The sequence below is a fragment of the Populus trichocarpa genome, chromosome 4, assembly GCF_000002775.5.
Source record: "Populus trichocarpa isolate Nisqually-1 chromosome 4, P.trichocarpa_v4.1, whole genome shotgun sequence".
Taxonomy (NCBI): Eukaryota; Viridiplantae; Streptophyta; class Magnoliopsida; order Malpighiales; family Salicaceae; genus Populus; species Populus trichocarpa.
The window spans coordinates 7985887-8003485 of NC_037288.2; the positions used below are offsets into that span (position 1 = coordinate 7985887).

A 17599-nucleotide genomic window follows, 5' to 3' on the forward strand; every position below is an offset into this window, starting at 1 on the left:
TATCTCTAATATATTCAGCCTCTCAATATGTTTATAATTTCTTAAATAGATCATATATAAATATATCTTACAGGGTAGAAAAAGTAGAATCATAAATGAAAAAGGAAACACGATATAAAATCTGAAAATGCGTTGAAATTAAATCCAGAAAAAAAAGGGTAAAATAAAAAAAACCGAACCCCACTATTCAGAACTATACATCAAACTTCTCCGTCTACATTACAAGGTAATTCGACGTTGGACAAGCAAAGAACCTAATCAAAGGCCCTCATTTTCTTCTGTCATACAGATCTTAAAAGAATTTCTGCAAGTCTAGGGAGAGCCGCAAGTCCTGTTCGTTAAGCCCATCATGCATGTAATTAGAACAATAATATACTGATTTTTTTATACGACGAGGAACAACAAAAGGATTCACACCTTTTGGGTGAGAATTATATATAATTAATTCAGATGAACATGTAGCCAATTGTATCAATGAATTGAGTAATTGACTGGTTATCTGCAAGGATAAGGTGGCAAGGGAATGGGGATTCTTATCCGTTGCGCGCGTGAGGTGACAATTGTATCCTTGAATTTATAAAACCTAGCAATTATTGCTTGAAGTAATTTTGTAATGCAACAAGTTAACCAGCTTTTTTCATGATAAGACACAATTAAAGAGAAAAAAGTGATCATAATAAGTTAAGGAAAAGAAATACTTTTATGGAAGGAGACAAATGATAATACATGAAGACTTTATCCATGTTTTTAACCTGCATAACAATAATAATTAATACATACTTTCATACACTTGTAGGTTCCTTGAATGCATTTCATACACTGAATTCAAACTTACTTCGGTTATGATTTCATTAACCTGTTCATTTCAGTTATTCATACTCATTTACATGTTAACCATGTATTCCTCGATTCATTTTGGTGTGTGTAGTCCTTATGCTGCATTTAACTCATTTTGTTGTTTATAACTCAAGCTTTATAACATTCATTGGTCCTTGCTATTATGACTTATTTTCTTTCGTGTATTAACCCTCACCATTAATTTGTGCATCATAATCTATCATTTTTCCCATTTAAAAGTGATTTCATATATAGTTCTTCCTTGAAGCATAATAGTTACATAATCTTGTCTCAAAATCATAATATTTATCATTCTTATTTTTTAGTCTTGTCACAAGAAGTAAGTTTCCTCTCTTGATTTCTCAAAATTCTTTCCAAATTCTTTCCTTGGTATTCAACCTCTAGCCTTCACATACATGGCCAATAAAAACAATGTTGATATCAGCTATACTGCTATCATTAGCCTCCACACATGTGCAATGTCAATACTAGTACAACCGATATCATTAGTCTCCATTACATGAACGACTAATCAAATCAGTATTGATATCAATTACCCTAATATTAATGTCGATATCGGTACAAACAATATCATTAGTCATCACTATGTGGACGAATAATCAAATCAATATCGATATTAGTTACACTGATATTATTAGCCTCCACACACATGGATGGCTAGTCAAGTTATTTTAACCGACTTTTCAATCCACTTTCATCCTCACTTTTCATTTCTTTCTTTATCTCATTACATAGTTATCAAACTTTTAAACATTAAAGACATAATTGAGTTATTTCACTAAAAGTAAATAGACTAGATATTGGGCACTTACCTAATGTTTCTTATGCGTAAACTCCAATATATTATTTTGATTTACCAAAATGTTCATTTCATTACAACATCCTTTATGACTCATTTTAGCCATCACTTTATTCATTCATTTATATAGTATGCATCATGTCATTCTTACATATCATTCCATTCATTCTCATAGTCTAATTTAACGTCTAAGTATTTCACCGACTAATTCCATTCATCTATTATATCACTTCACTTATAACTTCTACTCATTTATATTTATCTATGTGCCAATTCTAAACACAACACAAGTAAAATTATTTAGATTACATGTTCTCAACTTCATTCCTAACATCGTAACACTATTAAAACATCAACACCTACACACTTCCACCAAGTTTTCATATTTCCCCTCTTACACCTCTAGCATTTTAATCTCACATCTTACAACTTATTTTACACGAATTTTCAACCATGTTTATGTACAATTCAACAAATAATTTCCATAATGTTATTAGAAAATAATTCTCAATACAATTCATTCACATTAAATTAACACATTCTTTGCATAAACACAATAGTAAGTGGTATCAAGATTAAGATCACCATTTCATATTTCAAATTCAAATGTCCTTGTATTTAGTAACAAACTCCTTAAGTCTAGGTGTAAATCAGTTTCTCTGTAATCTATATGTACACTCTTTTCATTAATGGAATGCAGGGCAATATCATAAGTAAACTGCTAAGCCTACATGGTATCAGAGCAATCCAAGGTTCTCCTTCATTAGTCTCTCTTCTCTTCTGCTAAATCACGGTCTCAGCAATACTAAATTTTCTTACTTCCCAAACACGAAACCATGACCACCCCAACCAACTCCTCAGATATTCACCGTGAGGTTTCTCTCATTACCATCAATACCATTGCTCAAATACCTCTTAAACTAAATTCTACAAATTACATCTCTTGGAAACTTCAATTTGAAACGTTGTTCATTGGGTATGATCTCATTGGATATATTGATGGTTCAATACCCTGCCCTCCAAACACCATCACTACAGACAACCACACGTTCACAAATCCCTCTCACAAACTCTGGATTCGACAGGATCAACTATTGCTAAATGCCATAATCAGCTCTCTCTCGCCCACCATCATTCCTTTCATTGCCTATGCAGGTACTGCTAGGGAAGCATGGAACATCCTTGCCAACACATATGCAAAACCTTCTCGTGGTCACATCCAACAAGTCAAGGACAAACTTAAAAACCCAACCAAAGGCACTCAGACCATCACTGAGTTTCTTCATTCCATTAAAGCACGTGCTGATGAACTTGCTATCCTAGGTGCACCAGTCGATTCGGAAGATTTCACTGACAAAATTCTCGATGGCCTAGGAGATGAATACAAGGAACTCGTTCGAGCAATCCAAGCTCGTGACACACCCATCTCATTTGATGAGCTGCATGAAAAACTTCTCTCTTTTGAAGCTCATGCAACAACAGAAACCTTGGCTACGTCCTTTCCCATTACAGCCAATCCCATGCACAAGACTGCTCCTACATGGCGTGCCCCTCGTTTCAACAATCCTCGTCCCTCTTATTCCTCACCCGCCACTACTCACCAGTGGCGTTCCCCTCATTTCAGACCTCCCCTTTCATCAATCAACAACTCTCCCTATCGCCAACATCAGCCTCCATCGAAACCATATCAAGGTTTTTGCCAAATTTATGGCATTCAAGGTCACATAGCCAAACGATGTCCCTCCTTCCAACTGATCCCAATTCAGTCTTCAGCTACTGAGCATTCCTCAGCACAACATTCCACATCTTCTTGGTAGCCACGAGCTAATTTTGTCACCAACACTGCCTCAACTGATACAACCTGGCTCCTTGACAGTGGTGCCTCTCACCATGTGACTGCAGATCTTGACAATTTGTCACTCCACTCCCCCTACAATGGCCATGATGATGTCATGATTGGCGATGGTACCAGTCTCTCCATCACACATACTGGTTCTACAAAAATTTCCTCTCCCCACTTCACTTTTAAATTGTCCAATGTCCTTTGTGTGCCAACTATGAAACGCAACTTAATTTCTGTCTATCAGTTTTGCAATTCTAACAATGTTTCAGTGGAATTCTTACCATCTTTGTTTTTTGTGAAGGATCTTTAATCAGGGGCACTTCTGTTTCAAGGCAACACTAAGGATGGAGTGTATGAATGGTCGGCTTCCAACCCTGCGTCTGCACCAATCTTAGCTTTCTCCACCATCAAAACTACCTGCACCAACTGGCATCATCGTTTAGGACACCCAGCATTACCTATTTTACAGCACATTTTGCCTAATTATCAATTAGAATCCTCCTCTCCTATCACCAATGAATTCTCCTGTAATGCTTGTCTCTGCAATAATAGTCATAAATTGTCATTCTCTACTTCTACTCTAGTATCCACGAAGCCTTTGCAACTTATTTTTTCTGATGTTTGGACCTCTCCAGTGACATCTTCTAATGGCTTCAAGTACTACATCATATTTGTCGATCACTTCACCAAATATCTTTGGTTTTATCCTCTCACGCGTAAATCTGAGGTTCTTGACGTTTTCCAATGTTATAAATCCATTGTTGAGAATTATTTTAACCAATGAATTGCCACTCTCTACTCTGATAATGGAGGTGAGTATTCTGCACTCAAAGCCTTCCTTTCAAAAACTGGAATCACTCACCTCACAACACCCCCCACATACCCCTGAATTGAATGGCTACTCCGAAAGACGACATCGTCACATTGTAGAAACTGGTCTTGCACTCCTCACCCATGCCTCCCTTCCATTATCCTTTTGGCATCAAGCATTCAGTACTGCTGTCTATTTAATAAACAGAATGCCTACCAAAACACTCCAGTTCTCTAGCCCCTTTGAATTAATTTTCCAAACTGCACCAAACTACTCTAAGTTAAAAAGCTTTGGCTGCTTATGTTATCCATGGCTTCATCCTTATTCCTCACATAAGCTAGAACCGAAGTCCAAGCCCTGTGTCTTCATTGGTTACTCATTATCACAAAGTGCATATCTCTGTTTTGAGCCTAAGACTTCCAAAACCTATGCTTCCCGTCATGTCAAATTTGTTGAAACAATTTTTCCCTACACCAGTCTCATATCCATGTCACCTTGTCCATCTCACCTACCAGCTGTCTCCTGGTTTCCACCTGTTCTCACAGTTTCTATGCCTCTTCCGGCATAGCCGCCTTCTCGCACTCTTGAAGTACATGCACCAGAATTGCCTCCTGCTGTTAATCCTTCTCCATCTTCTTCATTGATCTCCCAACCTACAGTAAGTGCAACTCCCCACTTCCAAGACTCACAAACCAATACTGCCCAACTCCCTAACTATCCCATGATTACCAGAGCCAGAAATCATATCACAAAACCAATACAAAAGCTGAATCTTCATGCAACATTAACCTCCTCCACACCTCAAGAGCCGACTTCCATTACACAAGCTATCAAAGATCCAAACTGGAGAAATGTAATGTCAGCTGAATATAATGCTCTTGTTAGCAATGACACATGGGAACTTGTCTGTCCCACGACAGCCACCAACATTGTAGGCTGTAAATGGATATTTCGTATTAAAAGGAATTCTAATGGCTCTATTGACAGGTATAAGGCACGCCTTGTGGCCAAAGGTTTTCATCAACGGCCAGGTGTAAATTACCTTGAAACGTTTAGTCCAGTTATAAAGCCAACAACAATTCATCTGGTGCTTAGTCTTGTTGTCGCCAACCGTTTGTCACTTCGCCAGCTGGATATCAATAATGCATTCCTTCAAGACAGTCTTTCAGAAACAGTATCATGAATTGCGATCATTTCTACTGGCTGTTGGCTTCACAAACTCTCATTCTGACACTTCTCTGTTTACTCGAGCAACTGGCAACAACCTGCTTTACCTTTTGGTATACGTTGATGATATTATCCTTACTGGTAACAATGCTGATCTTGTGTCTCAATTTGTTACTCGTCTAGCTCAGAGGTTTTCTCTAAAAGATCTTGGTAATCTCTCATACTTCCTTGGTGTTGAAGTTGTTCCCCATCCCAGTGGTATTCTTCTTTCCCAGCAGCGATACATTCAGGAATTGCTTGCCAGAACACACATGGAACAAGCTAAACCTGTCCTTACTCCATTGCCAACCAACTCCTCATCCCTTTCATTGTCTTCTGGTTCCCCTCTCTCCAATCCTACTGAATACATAACAGTCGTTGGCAGCCTCCAATACTTATCGCTCACACGTCCAGATGTGTCATTTGCTGTTAACAGAATGTCTCAGTTCATGCATGCACCAACAGATGAACATTGACAAATTGTTAAACGCATCTTGCGTTACCTCTGTGGCACCATCAATAATGGTCTTCTTCTTCATAGCAACTCCCCAATTTCACTTCATGCCTTTTCCGATGCTGACTAGGCAGGAAACAAAGATGATTACTCCTCCACCAGTGCCAACCTTGTTTAGTTTATCTTGGCAATAATCTCATCTCTTGGAGTTTTAAGAAGCAGAAGACTGTCGCTCGTTCATCAACTGAAGCCGAATATCGAGTTGTTGCTGCTACCGCTGCTGAACTATGCTGGATTCGTTCATTGTTGTCTGAACTTTACATTGATATGATCACCACACCAGTCATCTACTATGATAATGTTGGCGCCACACAGTTAAGCTCAAATCTAGTTTTTCATTCCAGGATGAAACATGTGGCCATTGACTATCATTTTTTACGTGAAAAAGTTCAGACTGGTAAACTACGCGTGGCTCATGTTTCTTCCGCAGACCAACTTGCAGACCTTCTTACAAAGCCTCTACCTCGTTCCCAATTCCAGCACTTGTACGACAAGATTGGCCTCTCTACTCGTGGCCTATCTTGAGGGGGCATATCAGGATTAAGATCACCATTTCATATTTCAATTTCAAATGTCCTTGTATTTAGTAACAGACTCCTTAAGTCTAGGTGTAAATCAGTTTCTCTGTAATCTATATATACACTCTTTTCATTAATGGAATGCAGGGCAATATCATAAGTAAACTGCTAAGCCTACAAGTGGAACCAAATCCAACTTTCTACCTTAATTACTATTAATTCAAACACATTCTTTACATAAATACAATCTCAAGTGGAATCAAATCCAACTAATTTATGCCACTTTAAGTACGATGAATCCAAACACATTCCATCATATGTCTTAGAATTAAATTTAGAATTAAATTTGTCTATCTAATCCGTAACTATACTTTTTACTCATTTTACATAATCATGTTTTGTATCCCCTGTGCATATAACATCACGCGTCAAAAATGGAATATGATTGAAGGAAAATAAATTATTTTCTTATAATAAACTTTTTAAATAGTAAATAAGCTTTTTGTTTTTTTATTCCATGCAGTGAACTCGCTAAATAAATCAATCAAAATTAAAGTTAAGCAGTCATGAATGCATGATAGCACTCTGCGATGGTGATAGCTTTGTTGACTACAATGACGGGTGAAAACGAGGGCAATTAACCGACGGAACCATGGTTGTTCAGGGGAACCATATTTTCCATACTACCGGTCAACAACAACTTGCCTAACATTCAACCGTGAAACGTTGGACGGACCCTTTTTTGATTGACGGATATATACTCAAACGGTCAGCAATTGTCAAACATTCAAAGTGTTAAAATCTCGGAAAGGTATGCCATATATTTTAAGCCTGTGTTGCGAGACAAAAAAAAAAAAAAAAATGAAAATAAATAAATAAAGTGTAAAAGCATTGCTAACATGGTTTTTAGCAATAAAAATAATTTTAATTACAAACTTAAAATTTGATGCACCATAAATATTATAAAGATTTGTGAATATTAACCAAAGAATAAGGTGTAAAGTTAAAAAAAGATGTATATTAAAATATTTAATCTTGTGTTGTAAGAAATCCTTTATTAATTTTACTTAATTATATAAAAATAATATTTATCATAAAAAAAGTAATAATTTAGATTTCATCTAAACAAACTAATGTCTATATGATCCATCCTTTTCTTATTAATATTTTTTATTCTAGAAAAAAATATTTTCTTATGGGTAAAACTTTTAATAAAAATCAAAAGCAATCATAACACATGCATACTTAAAAAATCATTTGGATGATTAAAAAATAAAAATAAAAATATCTCTCGATTTAAGACCTCTTTTTTTTTTAATTGGAAATGAAAAGGAAAAATATAAAGGCAATGAAAATTAAAAAAAAAAGGTATAATCTTATCCAAAAACTAATTAAAAATCAAATAATATTTTATTAAATAATATCTACTACCAGATTTTACATTTTTACTAATGAAATTTTTTATCAATAATTACATTAACATTTTGTCTGTGATTATTTTATCGATGGAATCACGAACAGAAACCGTCAATCTGAAAAATAGTCGTCAATAATTTCTAATCTGTCGATAAGTTCTTCGTTAATAAATTTACCGATGGCTTTACCGACGGACCATGCGCTCCAAAATAAATTACACGCTTCAATCTATCGGTATTCTTCTAGGTAATATTTAGCATATCGCCGACAAGATAACTGTGGGTAATTCCGTTTGTGAGTTGTAGTGCTATTTGCAGTAATTTTTTTTCAAATCTTTGGAATATACCGATAGAATAATTTTGTCGGTGATTTAACAATTGCACGAGTGTTTGCTGTAAATCTTTTTCAACTCTCTGGAATATACTGACAAAATTATTACGTTGGTAACCCTGTCAGTAATAATTTAAAAATATTTTAAAAAAAAATCTGTTGAACAAAAATAAAAAATAATTAAAAAAATTAAATTAATATAAAATTAAAGTATTTAAAAATCAATTATCTTAATATAAAAATCAAATGTTTATTACAAATTTGTACATTCAAACACAATGAAACTAGAATAGAGGCAATGCTGGAGGTGGAGGAGGTTGGTCATCCCCGAGACCAAGGAGCTAATAAGACGAAGCTTGCTTTAAGCTTTGTGACCCGTGACCCAACATAAACCAACTCCATATTTTTACGGTGATAAAACAAAGCTATAGTCATTCTAGCCGTGATGTTGTCCTTTGTCTTCTCCTTTACGTCTATAACCGTGTTGAAAATGTTCTAAAAAACATTCTTTTCTATGTGCATGACGTCAAGGTTATGGCAGAGGAGATTGGTCTTCAAATAAGAAAGCTCCCAGAAAATAATTTTGCTTTACCCATTGTGGGTTAAACCAAAACAAGAAAACTTCTGCTTACCGTATTGAAAATCAAACACATTGTCACCGTACTTTGACACCACATCGTACAATTCTTTACCCGAAAGATGCCGTAGTGCAACATCCTTTTCAACTCAACCCATAAAGAAGTCCTTTCTGGTCTTTTTATACCTGAGATTTGTTGGGAAGAACCTCCAGTGACAGTAAAAAAAAAGATGTTTTACCATCGTTTGTTAGCCTGAATGCCTTGTTATTTTCCATGCAATATGGACATGCTAGTTTTCCATGCGTGCTCCAACCAAAAACCATTTTATAAGCTGGAAAATCATTGATAGTCCACATCAAAGTTGCCTTCATCTAAAAATTCTATTTAATCAATACATCAAAGTCAAAGCCCTAAATGACCACAACTACGTCAACTCATCAATCAACAGTCGAAGACAAACATCTATATTCCGACCAGGACTATTAGAACTGGGTATGATCATAGATAAAAACATGAACTTCGGCCTTATACACATCCTTGGTGGCAAGTTGTAACCCGTAAGTATAATCGGCTAACATGAATAAGGAACAACAAATAACCTGAATGGATTGAGATCGTTTGTATATAACCCAAGACGCACGTTCCTTGATTTTGCTAAACACTAAGGATGCACACTGTTAAAGTGTTTCCATGCTTCACCATAAGAAGGGTGCACCATCACTTCATCCATCACATCATGTGATTGGTGCTATGTCATGCTCTCAACAGTCTTTGGTGACTTGAATAACCTCTGCAGTCTAGGTGTGATTGAGAAGTATCTAAGTTTTTTTATGTGTGACAAGAGTCATTCCCTGTCAATTCTAAGTTTATAACGATAATGCTCACATGTCCTACTCTCAGTCAGCTCTGTATTTTTAAGGTAGTACAGCATGTAGAAATTTGGACACATGTCAATTTTCTACTATTATAGATCAAGGAGTTTCATCATGGACTTAGCAACGTAAAAGTTCTCTTTCAACTAATTTCCTTAAGATAAAATACTTCTTGTCCATTCGATAATTTTGTCATAACCGACCTCATTCAACTTGTAACACCTTGCATATTCTCATGCGTTTATGTTTATTTCTATTGATTGAGTATGTAAAAATATGAGTAATGTTTTTTAATATAAGAAAAGTCCCAACAACCTTTCAACAATTTTATAAATGAACACAATTTATTACAACTCTTGTTGAAAACATATTCACATAAATTATTTATAAGTTTATCTTTCTCATAAAATACATATATTCTTTCTACATAAAACTAGATAACTCGATGATCTTAAGAAATTGATGTCCTCAAAGGAATTTACTGGTGACATACACAAAATTAAAAATTAAATGATAATAAACATTTGCATCATCTTAGTTACTAACGTTTAATAACTATATGGTCAAAACCAATTTCATCAATCTTTCTTTAAGAACATTGATATTTCATTAATTTCCAACATTATACATTTTCATCATTCTCTGATAAGTTTTATTTTCATCATTTTATTCATCACATTATCATTCTTATATCATGATAACTATTTTTTTTCATAATCTAGTTTAACACATCAATATACGATTTATTCCTTACAACTTTAAAATTGATCGGACTCATTCAAACACTTTCATACAGTGTTTCTTTTCACCTTATATTTATTTCATAACTCTTTCCACTTCATGAATATATTCAGTTTATGTTATCATTTCATATCACATGAAATTTACACCACAATTTATTTCCTCAACACATATAAATCATATGATCTTTTCTTTTCACAACCACCTTTGATCCATATCGTAAATCGTTGCGTAATCATGTCTAATTCACATCGTTATTTAATTCACGACATATTTAATTCAAGTTCCCTTTTTATTTCCTTAGCATTTATTTTATCTATGATACATCGTACATCAGTCCATATAACACCCTTGTTCTATTGAGAAATTTCCTCGATTCATTATTCATTCCATTTATTTTATGTCTTTTTTTATTATTTATAATTTATCACATAACATTCAATTACTTTTATACTTACAAGACATGCTCAAATCATTTTTCTTTTCCATTAAACTTTGTCCATAGGGATAATTTAATACCCAATCCTTAACTTGTCAACACAGTCTAACTTATATACACCTTGCTTCATTACATCTTATTGTTGCGGTCAATTGGTCATTCAAATAACTTATTAATACCTTTATATGACAACTCCAACCATTTGGATACAATTATGCATAATTGTCTTTTAAAATAATTTAATATACACTCTACTGAAATTCTGATGGAGTTTTCCTTATACTTGGACTATACCAATTTATCGATATCTTCAACAATATCTCAATTTAATACTATAATCATGATTTACTACTCGGCACAATGCTACAAGGTACCTGATAATTTCTTTAATACCAAATACAATAAGCTTTATACAAAATGATTATTTACTATTATCTCTTCTATATATTTACCATATCAATTACTAAATAAATAATTTTTTATTTTATCCTTAACCTTACAGATCAATACAATTAGCACAAACTAAGGACATACTAATGTCCTCTTTAGTCCAAACTGGACATTTGTTCCATTACCAAATTATTAATTTCTTCAATTGCTCATTAATCAAAGTACTAATCTCATTAACCACGAAACTAGTTTCTCTAATAGTCCATTAACCAGGGCATTAGTCCCATTAACCAGTATAACTAGTTTCTCTAATTCTCCATTAACCATGGAACTAGTTTCTCCAATTGTCCATTAACTAGGGCACTAGTCCCATTAACCAGGCTAACTAGTTTCTTCAATTGCTCATTAACCAGGGCACTAGTCCTATTAACCATGGAACTAGTTTCTCTAATTGCCCATTAATCAGAGCACTAGTCCCATTAACCAGGGTAACTAGTTTCTCTAATTGCCCATTAACCAGGGCACTAGTCCCAGTAACCGAGGTAGTAGTCCCATTAACCATGAAACTAGTTTCTCCAATTGCCCATTAACCAGTACACTAGTCCCATTAACCAGGGTAACTAGTTTATCTAATTGTTCATTAACTAGGGTACTAGTCTCATTAACCATAGAACTAGTTTCCACATAATATATATTCATCTATCGACTATCTCACACGTCAGTTATTTTAAAGTTCTCATCACATATATTTTTTACTTTAATTTTTTTTTTGCATGGCAATCTAACACAAATTACACACGATTTCCACCATTTTAATCGGTAACCAATCATACATTGTATCCCGCCCATGTAGTCGATAATAATTCTTGCGTAGCAATTCTGCTACTGCGGTCAAAAGTAATACATACAAGGTTTTTTTTGTTGTTACGGTAAATCACATCTCATAATATACTACACGTTATCGCCTATGCGATTAACTACAAATTACATACAAATTTCTACTTCGAAGGTGAAAACATAGAAGAAGAAAACAAATATTCTCTCTTTCTTTTACATTGATCAATCTATCCCTTATATACAAGATAGGAACCCTATATAGGAAAGTAGACTAATTAGAATCCCTATAATTAGGACCTTATATTAGGAAAGTAGACTAATTAAAATCCCTACAATTAGGCTCTACATTACTTCCTAATTATGTGTTATTTACAACCTGTAACACTCCCCCTCAAGTTGGAGCATAGATATTTATCACGCCCAGCTTGTTACAAAGATAATCAACCCAAGCCTCATTTAGAGCTTTCATGAAAATATCCCCCAATTGTTCTCTAATCTTCACATACCCTGTGGAAATCAAACCTTGTTGTATTTTCTCACGAATGAAATTGCAGTCAATTTTAATGTGCTTAGTTCGTTCATGAAAAACAGGATTAGATGCAATATAAAGAGCAACCTGGTTATCACACCATAATTTTGCTGGTACTGAAGCCTTGAGGCCTACTTCAGTTAAGAGATTATATATCCATATTATTTCACACACAAACTGTGTCATGGCTTTATATTCTGATTCTACACTCGATCGTAACACAACATTTTGCTTCTTACTTTTCCACGAAACCAAATTGCCTCCAGCAAAGACACAATAACCTGATGTGGATCTTCTATCTACCTTGGAACCTGCCCAATCTGCATTTGAAAAACATTCAATATGAGTGTGTCCATGATTTTCATACAAGATACCACGTCCAAGAGCTCCTTTTAAGTAACACAAAATTTGTTCTAAAGCTACCCAATGATGAACTGTTGGGGATGACTTAAACTGACTTACAACACTAAAAGAATAAGAAATATCTGGACGAGTTACTGTAAGATAATTCAACTTCCCAACCAATCTTCTATATTTCTCTGGATCTTCAAATAATTCACCATCTTTTATAAGTTGCAAATTAGGAATCATGGGGACACTACATGGTTTCGCCCTCAATTTCCCTATCTCAGTTAATAAGTCAAGCACATATTTCCTCTGAGATAGGAAGATACCTTTTTTGCTCCTATTTACTTCAACACCCAAGAAATACTTTAGCATCCCTAAATCTTTCATGTGAAACTGAGTGTGAAGAAATGACTTAACAGATGAGATTCCTGTAATATCACTTCCAGTAATGACAATGTCATCTACATACATAACTAAAAGAATGATGTCAGCTTCAGATTGTTTAAAGAAAATAGAGTGGTCAGACTTCCTTTTTATCCTGCCAAACTTTTCAATTGCTTGACTAAATTTTCCAAACCAAGCATGAGGACTTTATTTCAAACCATATAGAGATTTGTGAAGATGACAAACTTTCCCATACTCCCCCTGAACAACAAATCCAAGAGGTTGCTCCATATAAACTTCTTCCTAAAGATCACCATAAAGAAAAGGATTCTTGATATCTAGCTGATGCAAAGGCCAACTATAAGTAGGAGCCATAGAAATAAATAACCTAACAGATGTCAATTCAGCAATAGGAGAAAAAGTGTTTGAATAATCTACTCTATAGGTTTGAGTATATCCCTTAGCAACAAGTTGGGCTTTCAGTCGAGCTACTGACCCATCAGGATTTGCTTTAACCGTGAACACCCACTTACATTCAATAGCTTGTTTCCTTGGAGGTAAATTGATCAAGTTCCAAGTACTATTGTCATATAAAGCATTTATTTCCTCTATCATTACTTTATGCCAATCAGGATGAGATATGGCTTCATGAATAGTTTTGGGAATAGAGATGGAATCGAGAGAAGCAATAAAAAAAGAAGAAGATGATGATAACTGGTGATAAGAAACAAAGGAAGAAACAGGATAAGTACATTGACGTTTACCTTTGCGTAAAGTAATAGGAAGAGCATCGCTTGAGGTTGGATCTGATGACGAAAGAGCTGGTGTATGACATGTAGCAGGAGGGATTTGTCATCTAGTGTAGACTTAAAGAATGAGAGGCTTAGCAGGATTCAGTTCAGAGGATGTGATAATATACACTAACATGTCATCATCCTCCCCCCGACGAATAGGAGTGGAAGATTGAAAATATGGTGTAACTTCCAGGAAAGTAACATCAGTTAATACAAGATATTTATTAAGACTAGGACAATAACATTTATATCTTTTTTTAAGACGAGAATAACCAAAGAAAATACACTTCAAAGACTTGGGATCTAATTTGGTGACATACGGACGAACATCCCAGCCAAAGCAAGTGCTACCAAATATCCTAAGTGCAATAGTAAAAAATGACTTGGTTAGAAAAAGGATACTATGAGAGGTCTCATCATGAAGAATAGAGGAAGGCATGCAATTAATCAGAATACATGTTGAAACTGCATCAGCCCAGAAAGGTTTGGGAACAATCATGTGAAATAATAGGGCTCTTGCTGTTTCAGGAAGATGTTTGTTCTTCCGTTCTGCTACTTAATTCCGAGGAGTACCAATACATGAAGTTTGATGAAGGATACCATTGTGAATCATGTAAGTTTGAAAAGATGCTGACAAATATTCTTTGGCATTGTCACTACATAATATATGGACATAAATATTAAATTAAGTTCTAATATCAGCATAAAAATGAGAAAACAACTCAGAACAACTTTTCATTAAGTATAACCAAGTCACACGAGAGTAATCATCAATAAAAATAACGAAGTACTTAAATCCTGTTTTAGACGAAACTAGACAAGGATACCAAACATCAGAATGAACTAATTCAAAAGGAAAACTTGCTCTTTTATTTACTCGAGGATGAGAATGAAGACGATGATGTTTGGCAAACTGACACGACTCACAATCTAATATAGACATCCTACTAAACCGTGGACAAAGTTTCTTTAGTAAAGGTAGAGAATGATGGCCCAACCGACAATGCACCTCAAGAGGGGTTGTTACACCATAACAAACAATGGATTTGGGTATTTGTATGTCAAGGATATAGAGACCTTCATACTCATTTCCTTTACCAATAATCTTCTTCGTCATAAGATCCTGAAATAAGCAATATTCAGGAAATCATAAGATACAGCAGTTAAGCACACAAGTAAGTGTGCTTACAGAAATTAAATTAAAAGACAACTAAGGTAAATGTAGAACAAATGACAGAGGAATCAAAGGAGTTGGGGTTATTGTGTCAGACCCAAGAACACAAGATGTTGACCCATCTGCTAAAGTAACATTAGAAGTGGATGTATGTGACTGAAAAGTAGAAAAGAGACTGGAATTACCTGTCATATAATTTGTGGCACCAGAATCAATGACCTATTTGAAGGATGAGGAAATAAAACAAGTATTCGGTTTACCTCGACAATGGTAGGAACGTGAGTAAATAAAGACTTTAAAGATTCTTAGTACTGAGAGAACTTGACAAATTCATTTGCAGAGATAAGAATTGATTTTTCGGATGTATCATTGGTAGATGTAATATGGACCGAGTGAGTTTTCTAAGTTTTGTTTTGTAGTCTTCTACAATCACGCTTCATATGTCCTGGCTTATGACAATAATGACACACAATCCCTTCTGAATCCTGTGTATGATCAAAATTGCTTGCCCTTTCTTTGTTACCACCTCTGTAATGTGATCGCCTATCTTTATATTCTTTAGTTCGACTAACAAGAGCACCACTATACTAGACATGTGGAGAACTTTTTGTGCGAAGTACCCTACTAAATACATCTTGTAACGAAGAGATCTTAGAGCTAGAAAGAATCTGAGATTTGGCAGTCTCAAATTCAGAACGGAGACCAGCAAGAAAACTTATGACAACCATCTTCTCCCTTTAACTTTGCTGTATTTTTACATCAGGACTAATAGGTAACAACATATTAAGCTCTTCATAAGTTCTTTTAAAATCCATAAAGTAACTTGTAAGAGACCTATCATGTTTTTCTGTACGGTAAAAGGCTTTACACAACTCATAAATACAGGAAACATTTCCATTTTCAGAATACAAGAAATCCAAATATTCCATCAATTCCTTAACAAATTCATAATGATTGATCAAGCCAATTACCTCATTATTAATGGAGTTCTGTATCTGCAAGAATAATCGGGCATCCTCCCTCAGCAATGTCTGTCTTGAATCATCTTTAGGTGGATCATCAGTCATATGATTATCCTTATTGATACTCAGCAAATAAAGATGATCGGTCTTACTCCAATCCAAATAATTAGAGCCATTGAGTTTGTGTTCAGTGATTTTTGACATCACCGGGATTACATCAAATATTACTGTTGCCATAACTCATAAAATTTTGTTTGTAAACCTCAACAAATAAAATTATAGTTGAAAACAAGAAAACATGTTTTGGATTCCAGCAACCACACCAGGGGAAAGATTGACACAACAGAGCATAAATATGTGTTATATCAAATTTTGTAGTATTAGGTCAAATATGAGCAACCAATGCTCCGATATCATGAAAACATAGAAGAAGAAAACAAATATTCTCTCTTTCTTTTACAATGATCAATCTATCGCTTATATACAAGATAAGAACCCTATATACTAATTAGAATCCCTACAATTAGGACCTTATATTGGGAAGGTAGACTAAATAGAATCCCTACAATTAAGTTATACATTACTTCCTAATTATGTGCTATTTACAATCTATAACAGATGACATACGCCTTCCATTAACAATAACAATAACAATACACTATACAATTTAATTACCATTATAATTCTAACATTTATAAAAGCATGTATAAATAATTAAAAAGGAAAGGGAGGGTCAATCCCTTACCTTAACTCTCGTTATCCAAGCTCCTAAGAAGTCGGGTTTCTTTCTGAATGTTTCTCCTACAACCCCCAACCAAACAACCATTACTACTTACACCATCAATTAAATTAAACCACTAACATATCCATACATCGTAATAACTCTTCCATGTAAATAAACACACACTAAGATTTTCAAATTTCCTTAATACATGCCCAACACAACATTACAACCCAATAAAAATTCATGCTCATGTTTCCTTAACACTCAAACACATCATTTCATTAATATCACATCATCTTCTATACCTTCCCATTAATAGAGTAATTCAATACAATTCCTTAATTATTTATAATTTCTCTAAACTAACAATTTGACTAATTTGGAAACATCTTTCTCATCTTTTCGTGCATCTCAAAATCATTAAAATGGGCATTCAATTCTAAGTCACTAAAACTAATTGCTCATGGTTCCTTCCATCGACTTTACAACATCATTGCATATGCCTAAAGTTTTGGCATTAAGATTTTCTTTT

General features: G+C 34.5%; 1 pseudogene; it reads right to left on the reverse strand.

Annotated features, from left to right (window-relative positions):
• Positions 1 to 15924: 15924 nt before the first annotated feature.
• On the reverse strand, positions 15925 to 17084 carry LOC112327157 (uncharacterized; annotated as a pseudogene).
• Positions 17085 to 17599: the final 515 nt, after the last annotated feature.